Raw genomic sequence first — 13189 nt, forward strand, 5'->3', positions numbered from 1 at the left:
CGCTCCGCACCAGTCAGTGGCACCGCCCAGTCCATCCCGCCCGCCCCGCCGGGGCACGTCCCTTTTGCCCCTCATTGGCTAATAGTACCGCCCGTCATCCGCCCGCCCAGCCCGAGCACTTGCTTGTTCTGAGCCCAAGTGCCACCAACCTCGGTGAGGACCAGGACGGCGGGGCGCGGGGACAGTTGCGGGTGACAGTCACTGTGGCTCTGTTTGAGCTCAGCACTCTCGTCATGAGCTGGACCTCTGTCAGCACCCAAGTCATTTTCATTTCCTGATCTTTGAGGGACAGGGGGCCTTCTCAGTCCTAAAGGGATCACCCTGGGATCTGTGTCCTCAGCTGTGCGGCCTCTGGTGTCTCTTCCTGCAGAAGCGGGCTTGGTTGGGCTCAGGAAGGACTCGCCTTGCTTTTCTTTCTGTGCTCTTCAGGCAGGGGTGGCTTTGGGTATTTCTAAGGTTGGGGACCTCCGTGGGTATGCACTTGGCAGCGGCAGCTCACAGGACAGGCCTCTTAGAAACTGGGGCCAATACTTGGTTGATTCTAAAGGTTTTTAAAACCAGTGGGTAAAATTCAACAGAGCTCTCCACTCTGAGCATTGGATACTAAGAATCCTCTCACTCAGCTGGCTCAAGAGAGATTGGGACAGCTGGGGTGGTGCACACTTTCCCTGGGGCGCGACTCTCGCGAAGCCAAGCTGCAGGCAGGAGTGGGTGCCCTGAACCCCATCCTGTCTTGCGTCAGACACTGCCATTCTTCAGTGAAGGACCTCCAATTCTCACCACACCGCTGTCCCTCACAGGCCCCTGGCTTCCTCTGAAGGGGCCGCCTTGTCCTGAGAATTCCACAGAACTGCCTGGGCCTCTCTCCTAAGGGTGGATGATGACTGCTGTCAACTCTGTGCACTTTCTTCTTGGAAGAAAAGAAAGAGGGAGGAAGGAGGGATGGAGGGAGGGCCAAGGAAGGGGAGAGAGAAAGCGACTTGCATGAGGACATCTGGGTTTTCCCAGTCACCAGATTAATTTAGGGGCTGTTGTGATGGTACTTAGAAGACAGGCGACAAGACGGCAGAGTACAGTGCACTGTGGAAGCTGTGGAAACAACTTCTGCCCTACTATCCCGCTTATTAGGCCATGGTAGGAATGTGCTTCTCACTGTGTTTCACAGCAGTTGAGAGTGAAAACAGACTGGGCTCATTTGAACAACCTCTGTCACAGCTTTCCTGGCTGTGACACCCACTTCTGGGCAAACGGATAGGGAGAAGTAGGTTGGGAAGAGAGGATGTGAGGGGCATTGAAGACAGCATTTGCTTTCCTGGTAGAATGAACAGATCTCCCCTGCCCATCTGCCTCCAGTATGGACAATTTAATGTGTAAAGTCCAGGGCACTGAAAGGCTTGTTAGGATCATGACACAGTAGGTCCATTTTCAGATGCTAACGATGAAAGGAGTCTGGGTCTTTATTGGCTTTATTTGGGCCTTTATCTGAGGATCTTTGCACCAAGCCTTTCATGTGACATGTTGGTTACAAAAACAGGAGGCACTACACATGTGACCCAAGGGCTGCAGAGTGCCAACCCCTTCCCCAGTTGATCCTACTCCTGTGGCCCTTTGTCCTCATCGCCTCCCACTCCCTCTGACTAGCGTGGTTCCTCCCCATACCAGGCTCCTGCCTCCCTGTGGCCTTTCAATTCTGCTGAGCCTTTGACTGATGGCTGCTGTGCTTGCCCTGCACCTCCTTCCAGGTGACTCCAGGTTCCCATCTCTTGGGGTCCTCTTGGCTCTGCCCAGCCATCCGTGCCTGGCCCGTACTGCCTGCCCTGGCCTAGTGTGTACTTTCATTCCTCACTCCAAGCTCCTTGAGGTGGTGGCTGTGTGTCCTTAAGCCCTGACTTCCCAATATCATCATGTTTCATTGATATTTGACTTGTGGCTGATTTTGTCCTTTTGGACACATTCAGAAGGCACCTTGCCCATCCCAGGTGCCTCAGAGTTTGCTCTCATGACCCTATGTGGCTCTGTTGATATCATCAGGGACTGGGGCAGATGGCATCTCCTCTAATGGAAGCTGGGGTCTCAGGGAACCTAGGTCACACAGATGCCTCTGCAGGACCTCTGCCTAGGGGACCCCAGGGATGGAGACCTTTGGGGGTTTGTTAGGGGGGCACAGTGTCCCTCGTTGGCCTCTCATTCTTACAGCATCCTGAAATCAGAAAATTTCTCCTTTTTGTGAACAGTCCTCGTGAACTTTTCAGATCTCTAAACAGCCAAATGGAAACACACCCCAATGTTTTATTAATGAGCCACAGGAAAGGAATTTGTGTTTGATTTACAAGGGGGAATCTTTTGGAGCCTTGGGGTCTGGTGCACCTCAGTGGGATCTGCCTGGTAAGGCCTGCAGAGGGCTTCTCCCTCTGGTTGGCTGGGACATCTTGGCACCAGGCACTGCTCCAGGGCAGTTGGAAATTCCTCCCACCTTCCTCTGTCCTTCCAGGGCTGCCAGGTCAAGCAGCATGATGCCAGGAGTAATCTCAAGTTGGTAACATGTGATTTAAATTTCTGAATTTTGAAACATCCGCTTTTGTAGTTTAGTGCAAACAACATTGATAATGACAGCCACTTCCAAGGCCATTGCCTGGAAACCTTAAAAGGGATTTTGTTTGTTTGTTTGTTTTATTTTTTTGGTACGGGGGATCAAACTTGGGTCCTTGTGCTTGTGAGGCAGGTGCCAGAACCATTGAGCTAAATCCCTGGCCCTTAAAAAGAATTTTGAATTAAAGTTATTAATCGATTTCCTCAAGCCTTTTATGGATGGCTTTATTGGATTCTTTCCTTCAGCATTTCCAGCCTCAGATTCAGAATAAATGACTTTAAAGCAGTTTTCAAAAACTTTGTGTCAGAATGAACACTCTTAACAAAGCAATTAGCTGATTGTTCTTGAGATGATACCACTCACAGAACTGCCCATGGTGTTGGCTTTGGGGGCCCCCATGAGTGATAAGGCTCCAGCTGGCTGCTCCGGACATACCGGCTTTGTGAGGATTTGGCTGGAGTTCTATGGCAACTTCTCAGAAAATCTGCACACTGCTGACTTTTCCTCCTTGGGTGAAGTGGTTTTCACTTGCTCCATTTGTTAGCATGTATGCAGTGATTTCAGGCTCCTAGAAGAAACATCACACTTAGGCCAGAGGCAGGCTGGTAATGACAATTAATTCAACAGTTTCAACAGCATCTCCTTAGTACCTTCCCAGGAAACCTCCCTGCAAAAGGTTTGTAGGAGGGAGGAAACTTGCTTTAAAAGGTGATAAAACTAAAAAGCCCTGCTGAGACTTACTTTTGGGGAGAAATAAGTTCTTGGCTCAAAGCCCTTTCTCCTCTTGGACTCTTAAAAAAAAAAAAAAGGATGTAACTGTCGAAGTTACACCTGCTCCCAAAACATGCCTGAGACCAGGGTGATTGAAAAGCTGTGGTCGGTGAGCTCCAGCAGGTGGCTGTGTGGGTGCTGACACCTTTCTCCTCTTGCCTTTTCCTCCCTCTCCTCCTGACACTGCTACAATTTGGGAAGCTGTGGAAGGGGCAGTGCTCCACTGTCTTAGGTCCTCCCTGCCTTGTTGCATCACCTCTCCTCATGCCCATACTCCGTCCCTCTTTCTACCCCACTGTCCATTCAGACTGTGTTCTGGGGTTGCTGGCAATGTGGGGCTGCTAGAAATCTAACAGACACGTAATTGCATGAGTAGATGACATCACAAAAATAATAAGGCAGTGCAAGACTCCTCAACAACTGAATTCCAGTATAACTATAATCTCAGTATCATGAGGAAGTGGCTTTATGTTGTTCAGGGCTTTCCTTCATTTAACAGACAGCAAGGCTGTTTTCAGGACTTGGGGAGCTGGGTGTGGAACACACATAGTGGGAGACTTACAGAAGGACACTGCTGCTCACAGGAGGTTATTCCCAGAAAGGTCTGCCACTGCCTGAGGCCTTGATCAGATGAACAGGGAGCTGCCCATTAGAAAGCCATTGGACCTTCCCTCCAGTCAGGGTGTGAAGCAGCCAGGGAAGTTGAGACCCCTGATTGAGAAAACAGGGCCTTGGGAGTGCCTGCATGAGCAAGGGCCTTCTGTCCTGCAGCCTCTGGACTGCGTCTTTCAAAGTCAACCATCCACAGGGTGCTCTGGGAAATCGTGCCAGAAAGAGAATGCGCTTCCTGTGTTCCGCACTATCTCTTCTTCCAAGTATGTGGCTTCCCAGGAATGCAGAACATTCCCATGGGGAGGGTGGGCTGGGTCCCAGCAATTCCTGACCCGGGGGCTCTGGGTGGGGAGATGTCCAGTCAGTGAGTCTACATTATCCCTGGCCATGTCAAAGCCACCTCTGTGTAGCCCCACTGGAGGAGCCTCCCACCCCCAAATCTCCTTTCCTGTCTGCTAGCTGTGACCTCAGGACCTGTGTGTTTAAAGATAGAGCCACGGAGTTGTGAGATTTCTTAAGTTTTGTCTCCATATGGGAGTTGTCTCTAACTTTTCAGCTTGAAAATTGTGCCAGGAAAACAAAAAGCACTCAACAGCACAGAAGGATAAAGAGGAATAAGCAGTGCGCTAGTCAGGACTCTGCAGAAAAATGGAACCAGTAGGATGCGTATATAGAGCTGGCCCTCTGTACCCATGGTCCCCACCCATGCATTCTACTAACTGCATTTAGAAAGCAGCCTGAGAAGAAATCACACCTGTACTGGACCTATAGACTGTTTTTCTGGTCTTATTACCTGAAAAATACAGTATAATGGCCATTTGCGCAGCACTGACATCATATTAGGCATTACAAGTCCTCTAGGGATGATTTAAAGTGTGCAGGATGATGTGCAAACTGTCTTACACAGGGACTTTGGCACCTGAGCTTTTGTTATCCAAGAGTGAACCTGGGTCCCATCTTCACATAACTGAGTGGCAATTGAGATTGGGGAAGGGACTGGAGTTTAAGGAATTAATTGGCTCAGGCAATGGTTGGCTAGAAGTCTGCAGCCTGGGGAGGCCCCAGTAGGCTGCAAACTCAGATAAGAGTGGGTGTAGGACTGGTATTTAGCTCAGTGGTGCCATGCCTACCTTGAAAGCACAAGGTCCTGAGTTTGATCCCTGGAACTGCAAAAATGAAATGAAATGAAATAAAGAGAGAGAGAGAGTGGATGTAGCCAGGTTGAATCTGAAACTCACCTCCAGCTTGCTGGTGGCAGGGTCACCGTGGCTCATTCTTGAGGTAGAATTGTTTCTCATTCAGTGAACTGCAATCTCTGAAAAAATCAAAAAGCAAAAATACCAACGAAACAAAACAAAAATAGCAAAAAAAACCCATCAATTTCTCCTCCGGAGATCTTTAACCAATGATATCTATTGTATTATGTAATCTTCATTGTTCAAAACCCACTAATTTATATGTTAATTTTACTTTATTTTTTTCTCTTTGAGTTTATTGGTACTTTTTTAAGTGTACAGTACAGTTACATTTATCATTCAGATCTTGTGCCTTGACATGACAAATCTTGGTTCTCATTTTTTTCCCATACCCCTTCCCTCCCTTTAACCCCTCCACCCATCCCTGTTTACAAAGACTTTGTTTCCATTTTTTTGTTTTCTCATATTTTTTCTTTTCCCTTATTTCCTTTCCTCTGCCCTTCCTACTTTCCCTACACCTTTAGCCCTTTTCTTCCTATTTCACATTATCAGATATACAATTTGGATCATATCTACACTTGGAGTTTTTCACACCAGAAAAAGTATTTTGGTGTTCACACATGTGTGTTTTATTTACTTTGCTAAAGAGTACGGCCTCAATATGTATCCATTTTCCTATGAATGACTCTAGTTTCTCATGCTTTATGGAGGAGTGGTATTCCATTTTATAGAAAAACCACATCTTTATCCAGTCTCCAACTGATGGGCAATTGAGCTGTTTCCAAATTTTAGCTATTACAAACTGTGTCACTATAAACATGGGTGCACATATATCACTGTGGCATGAGTCTTTTAATTCTTTTGGGAAGATACCCAGCAGAGGGAAAACTGGGTCAAATGGAACCCCTAGTCCTAGTTCTCTGAGGTATCGCCACATTGACTTCCATAGTGGTTGCACCAGTCTGCACTCCCACCAACAATGGAGAAGGGTTCCTCTCTCCCCATAACACCACCAGAATTTGTTATTGGTTGATTTCTTGACAGCAGCCATTCTTTCATTGTTGTTTTCATCTGCATCTCTCCAATGACGAGTGATGTGGAACATTTTTTCACATATTTATTTGCTGCTTTTACTTCTTTGTCTGAGAAATGTCTGTTTATTTCATATGTCCATTTTTGAATTGGGACTTATATTTGGGGGGCCTGATTTTTTTGAGTTCTTTATATATTCTAGATAATAGTCCTTTGTCTGAGGAGCAGCTGGTATAATTTTTTCCCACATTGTAGGTTGTCTCTTAGCTCTGTTGGTGGTTTCTTTTGCAGTGCAGAAGCTTTTTAATAAGATGAGATCCCAGTTGTTGATTCATTGTGCTAGTTCCCGTTCTACTGAGGATTTGTTCATAAAGTCTTTTCCTATGCCAATGTCTTCCAGAGTTCTGCCTAACCTATCTTCCAGCAAGTTTAGTGTTTCTTTTTTAATATTTAGATCTTTAATCCATTTGGATTCTAGTTTAGTGCATGGTGCAACATAAGGGTCTAGTTTTAATCCTTGGCAGGTTGAAATCCAGTTTTTCCAAAACAGTTTATTAAAAAAGTTATCTTTACTCCACTGAGGATGGTTGGCTCCTTCGTCAAAGATGAGCTAACTGAGTACATCTGGAGTTGTTTCTGTATCTTCCAATCTATTCCACTGATCCTCTGGTCTTTTTCTTTGCCAGTACCATGCTGATTTTATCACAGTGGCTTTGTAGTATAGTTTCAAGTTGGGGTTTGTGATACCTGCTGCCATGTCTCTGTTGCCTAGAATTGCTTTTGCTATTCTAGGTCCCTTCTGGTTCCAAATGAATTTTTGGATTATTTTTTCTAGTTCTGTGAAATATAGTGTTGGAATTTCAATCAGAATTGCCTTGAATCTGTATAGCAGTTTTGGTAGTATGGCCATTTTTACTATGTTGATTCTTCCTACCCAGGAGCAGGGGATATCTTTCCATTTTCTTATATCCTCTTCGATGTCTTTTTTCAGAGTATTGTAGTTTTCATTGTAAAGGTCTTTTGCTTTGTTTGTTAGATTGATTCCTAGATACTTCATTTTTTTGGATGCTGTTGTGAAAGGAATTGTTTCCCTAATTTCTCTCTGAGTCTGTTATTTATGTACAAGAAGGCTATTGATTTTTGAGTGTTGACCTTTTATCCAGCTACTCTGCTGAAAGTGTCAATTAAGTCTAGAAGCCTTTTGGCAGAGTTTTTTGGGTCTGCTATGTAGAGTATCATGTCATCAGCAAATAATGACAGTCTAACTTCTTCCTTTCCTATCTTTATTGCTTTAATTTCTTTCTCTTGTCTAATTGTTGTGGTTAATACTTCCAGAACCACATTGAACAGAAATGGTGATAATGGGCATCCTTGTCTAGTTCCTGATTTCAACCTGAAGATTTTCAGTTTTTCGTCATTTAATATGGTGTTGGCTGTTGGTTTTTCATAGATGCCTTTATCAAGTTGAGATAAAGACCATCTATTCCAATTTTCTTCAGGTTTATTTTTTAAATCATGAATGGATATTGAATTTTGTCAAATGATTTTTCTTCATCTATTGAGAGGATCATATGGTTTTTGTCCTTGACTCTGTTAATATAGTGTATGGCATTTATTGATTTACATATGTTGAACCATCCTTACATCCCTGGAATAAATTCGACTTGGTCAGGGTGTATGATCTTGATGAACCTCTGTATTCTGTTTGCCGGTATCTTATTAAGAATTTTTACATCTATGTACATTAAGGAGATTGGCCTGTAGTTCTCTTTTTTTAGTTGGGTCTTTCCCTGGTTTGGGCATCAAACTAACACTTGCTTCCAGGAATGAATTTGGAAGTATGGCTTCCTTTTCAATTTCATTGAAAAGTTTAAAGAATAGTGGCAGTAGTTCTCTGAATGTCTTGTAGAATTCAGCAGTGAATCTATCAGGACCTGGGCTTTTTTTCATTGGTAAACTCTTAATTATATTTTCAATTTCACTGATTATAATTGGGGTGTTTAGAATTTTTTTATCTTCTTTGTTCAACTTTGGTAATTCATAAGTATCTAGAAATCTGTCCATTTCTTCTGTGTTTTCCATTTTATTAGAGGACAGGTTCTTGAAGTAGGTATTGATGATCCTTGGATTTCTGAAGGATCTGTTATGGCTTCAGCTTTTTTGTTCCTAATTGCATGGATCTGAGCCTTTTCTTTCCTTTTTTTGACAAAAGATTGACTAAGAGTGTATCAATTTTATTTATTCTTTCAAAAAACTAACTCTGATTCATTGATTTTTTTTGTATTATTTTCTTAGTTTCCATTGCATTGATTTCTGCTTTGATCTTTATAATTTCCTCCCTTGTAAGAGCTTTGGGTTTTTCTTGCTCTCTTTTTCTAGGAGCCTAAGATTCATCATTAGGTTGTTTAATTGAGCTCACTCTGTATTCCTAGTGTTGGCATTCACTGCTATGAATTTTCCACTTAGAACTTCTTTCACTGTGTCCCATAGATTCCTGTATGTTGTATTGGCATTATTATTTATTTGTAAAAACTGACTAATTTTTTCTTTAATTTCCTCTGTGACCCATTGATTGTTCAGGGGAGTGTTCAATTTCTTGTGTTTGTGAAGTTCTTATGGTTTCTTATGCTATTGATCTCCAGCTTAATTGCACTATGGTCTGATAATATACGTGGGATAACTTTGTTTCCTTTGCATTTATTGAAACCTGTTCTATGAGCTAGTATGTGGTCTGTTTTGGAGAATGACCCATGTGCAGCTGAAGAGAATCTATTTTCTTAATTTGTGGGGTGGAACACTCTGTAGACTTCTGTTAAATTCACATGTTTGAAAGCTTGGTTCAGTTCTAGTATTTTGTTGTTGATTTTTTTGTCTAGATGATCTGTCTATTTGTGATAGTGGGGTATTTAGGTCCCCTGCTACAGTTGTATTAGTGCTTATTTGGTTTTTCATGCTCCTTTATATTTGTTTTATATAGTTGGGGCATTAATATTTGGTGAATATATATTTATAATTGTCATCTCTTCCTCTTGAATTGTTCCCTTTACAAGGATGTAGTGGCCTTCTTTGTCTCTCTTAATCAGTTTTGGTTTGCAATTTACTTTGTGTGTAAATAAGATAGCTACCCCTGCTTTTTTCTGGGCTCCTGTCACATGGAGAACTGTTTTCCATCCTTTCACTTTCAGTCTATGGGTTTCTTTTTACACTAGGTATTGTTTCTTGTGTACAACATATTGTTGGATTTTGCTTCTTTTTTATTTTTATTTTATTTTTTGTACTGGGGATTGGACTCTGGTCCTTGCACTTACAAAGCAGGAGGCAGAACCACTGAGCTAAATCTCTGGCCTGGATTTTGCTTCTAAATCCACTCTACCAATCTATTTCTCTTGATTGGTGAATTGAGGCCACTGACATTGATGGCTATAACTGATATGTATTGACTTATCATTGTCATGTTATTGTCCTGTTGTTGACTCTTTTTAATTTTCCCCCCTCTCCCTTTAGTTTCTTGCCTTGCCTAATTGATTTGCTCTTTTGGGCTTCATGGTGTTGTGATCTTCATTGTCTTTTTCTAGGATATTGTTTAGAATTGTTTGTTTTTGTTGTATTTATTTATTTATTTTTTGAGACAGGGTCTCACTGTGTAGTTGAGACTGACCTGAACTCACTTGTGTAGTCCAGACTGGTCTTGAACTCACAGCAATCCTCCTGCCTCAGCCTCCTGAGTGCAGGGATTATAGGCGTGCACCACCACACCCAGCATGTTTAGAATTGTTTGTAGTGCTGGTTTGGTATCCATGAAGTTGCTCAGGTGCTCTTGGCCGTGGAAGTATCTTATTTCCCCATCTATTTTGAAAGACAGTTTTACCAGATACATCAGCCTAGATTGGAGGTTATTTTCTTTGAGGGCTTGAAATTCCTCTCTTCAGGCTCTCCTTGACCTGAGGGTTTGTGTTGAAAAGTCTGCTGTTATTCTGATGGACTTTCCTTTTTTTCTTTTCTTTAACTGCTTGTAGTGTTTTGTTCTTCTGTTGGGTTTCTGGGATCTTGACTATTATATGTCTAAGTGTAGATTTTTTTTTTTTGATCATGGCTAGTTGGAGTCCTATATGCCTCACTTATCTGTCAAATTCTTCCCCTCTGTTTGGGAAGTTTTCTGTCATTAATTTTGTGAAAAGCTTTTTTAAAGACATTTGTATTTTCTCCTGCTACTTCATGGATTCCTATCAGTCTTATGTTATTATTCTTTGCATTATCTAGGAGTTGTTGGATCAATTTCTCATGATCCCTTACTGTTTTTAAGAGATCTCTCTTTTCAAGTTCACTGGCTGCAATCCTATCTTCTACACCTGAAATTCTATCTTCACATTCATTTATCTTGCTGCAAATCTTTCAGTAGAGTTTTTAATCTCCTGATTATCTGTTTGAATCTGTTTCATGGATTCTATTTCTTTCCTATGCTGGGCCTTCATGGCTTCTATCATGGTTCTGAGCTCTTCTACTTTTTTTTTTTTTGTCAGTTTTTGTTCTTGAGTCTCTAATCATTTCTTTCATTGTGCTCTCCATCTCTGTAGCTATCTGGAAAATTATTTCTGTTTTGAATTTTTCTAGAGTCTGATTGATCTGTTTTGGTACTTCCTGTGCTATGAGTCCAGGGTGTCCTGGTGGTTGCTTGTCAGACTTTTCCATCTCATTTCCCCCGGACTTTGCTGTTGGTGAACTGGAAGTCTGTCTTTGTGTCTTGCTTAAGTGGTTTCTCATTTTTATTTTTGTTGCTGGGCTGTCCTTGGTTTAATTCCAAGATTAGTACTTTGATGTTCCTGATATAGCTTCTCTTTAGCTTTTGAGTCTCTAATGACTCATAGACACTCTCATTTTCATAATATCAGAAAGGACAACTCATCAAATCAGTTACAACCCTTTAGCCCAATGTGTTGAGGAAACTTTTCCCAGATGTCTCCCATGGCCTTTATTGGCCACATGTAGGGTCAGGGCACCCTGGAGGACAAACCCACCATGTACAGTTTGGTGGAGAAATCAGGCTGTGGCAGGCAAGTAGATGTTCATGGAAATTCAGGCTTCATGGTCCAGCAAGGGACAATGGGTCCTTGAAAAGAAGCCCTGAGAAGTTTGTGGCTGCCCTGCAGAATACACCAGGTAAGGCTGTGGCCTAGATTCATCCTGTAAGGAGTAGCAGAGTCCAAGAAGAGAGGGAGGGCCCAGTAGAGTAGGTACTGCCATAAGAAGCCAGGCTCCAGGTCAGAGATGGGAGAGATGGGGTCAGAGCAGGGGCTGTGACCAGGGACACGATGAACCACCCAAGCCAGAGAAATGGGAACCAAAAATTCCCAAGGAAAATGAAGAACTTGGGTCTTAGGCCAGGAAGACCCTGCCAGGCCACTGGGTCAGGAGTTAGCTGGTTATCAAGGAACTCAGTGGTGTGTTTGGTGGTGTCACTCTGCAGACCTCCTCTAGAAATCTCTGGTACTGTGGGGTGACAGGGGGAGATCAGGAGTCTGAGCCCCTGGAGCAAGTGAGGGGTCTGGGATGTGTGTGCTACCTCTCATTGTCCAGAGTTCAGTCAGTCATCCACTTTACATGCATTGGGTGGATCCTGTGGGTGCTGGGATTCTTGTCTTGGACTTCGAGGGTACACAGGGCCTGGCAGGAAGACTGAGCTCGGCTCCCAGCTCTTTGGTTCCATCTGGGGGGAGGGCAGCTGGCTCTGTGTGCCTATGCCAGGTGGAGGTGTGGGCTCTCTGGAGTCAGAAGGGCACAAGCATACAAAGTGCCCTGGCAAAATGAGTAACAGCCATCCCAGCCCATGAAGAGGCTCTAAATTCTGCATCCACCTGAGCCAGATCTCTTGTCTCTCTTCCTTTCTTTTTCCCTTCTTACGAGCCACCAACAACCCCCTCTTCTCCACCTCTTGGGAAGAATCAGAGTCCCAGGAGACTTGTTTTGCAAGTAATGACCTTATAGGAACTGATGTGTCCCCCCAAATTCACATGTTGCAGCCCCAGTCTCAGGGACAGTGTGAGGGGGCAGGGTCTTTGAGGGTGATGGGGCCACCTGCATGGAGGCCATGTGGTTGGGATCAGGGCCTCGAGGTGATGGGCTTGACTGAATCAACTTGACTGGCTTGAGAGTTGCCTGGGGGTTGATGGAGCATATTCCTGGGGGTTTCTGGGTGGGTCATGGAGGCATGGCCTTGGGGTCTATATCTGGTCTGTGGCCCCTTCCTTTCTGACACTGTTCTTCTGTTCTGCTTCCCAGCTACCAAGGTATCTTTGTTCCCATATCCTTCCATCATGATGTTCCTACCTTGCTGCAAGCAACCATGAACTGAATCCCCTGAAACCATGAGACAGGTTATACTTCTCCCCATTTAAACTGTGGGTCTGGTATTCTGTTCCAGTAACAAGAAAGCAAACTAATACAGTACTTCTATAAGAGAAGACATAAAGAGCCAATCACTTTCCACTGTGTGAGCCACACACAGGCACTGTGATGAACCAGGAAGCCATTCCTCACCAGAGGCCAGGGTGGTGCCCTGACCTTGGACTTCCAGGCTCACAAATAAAAATGTAAATGTGTGTTGCTTAAGCCACACAGCCTGCAGAGTCTGTTTCAGCAGCCCAAAGTGGGATAGGGCCTTAGGTCCTGCCGTTGTGGCTTCCCATTGCCTCTCTGGCAGCAAGGGATGAACAAGGCCATACACATGGCCTAGTCTGTCCCCTGTCATAGTCACTGTTGTTTGCCTTGTGCTCTTTCTGCTGCACAAAGCCTCCTTTGTTTTGAGTGGAAAGTGTGTCTCCTCTCAAACTCCAGTGAGCTAGGCTGTCACCCTCATCCCCAGAGACACAGTGATGAGTGTGACAAGAGTCCTGCCCTGAAAAGCTCCGTTCTGCACCCTTTGGGGTCCAGCTGCCTGAGTCGACTGCTCCGGCACCCTGCCATAGCTTCGTTGCAGCACCACATCTGCCTC

The sequence above is a fragment of the Fukomys damarensis genome, unplaced genomic scaffold (assembly GCF_012274545.1).
Source record: "Fukomys damarensis isolate Sample0158 unplaced genomic scaffold, DMR_v1.0_HiC HiC_scaffold_1, whole genome shotgun sequence".
NCBI lineage: Eukaryota > Metazoa > Chordata > Mammalia > Rodentia > Bathyergidae > Fukomys > Fukomys damarensis.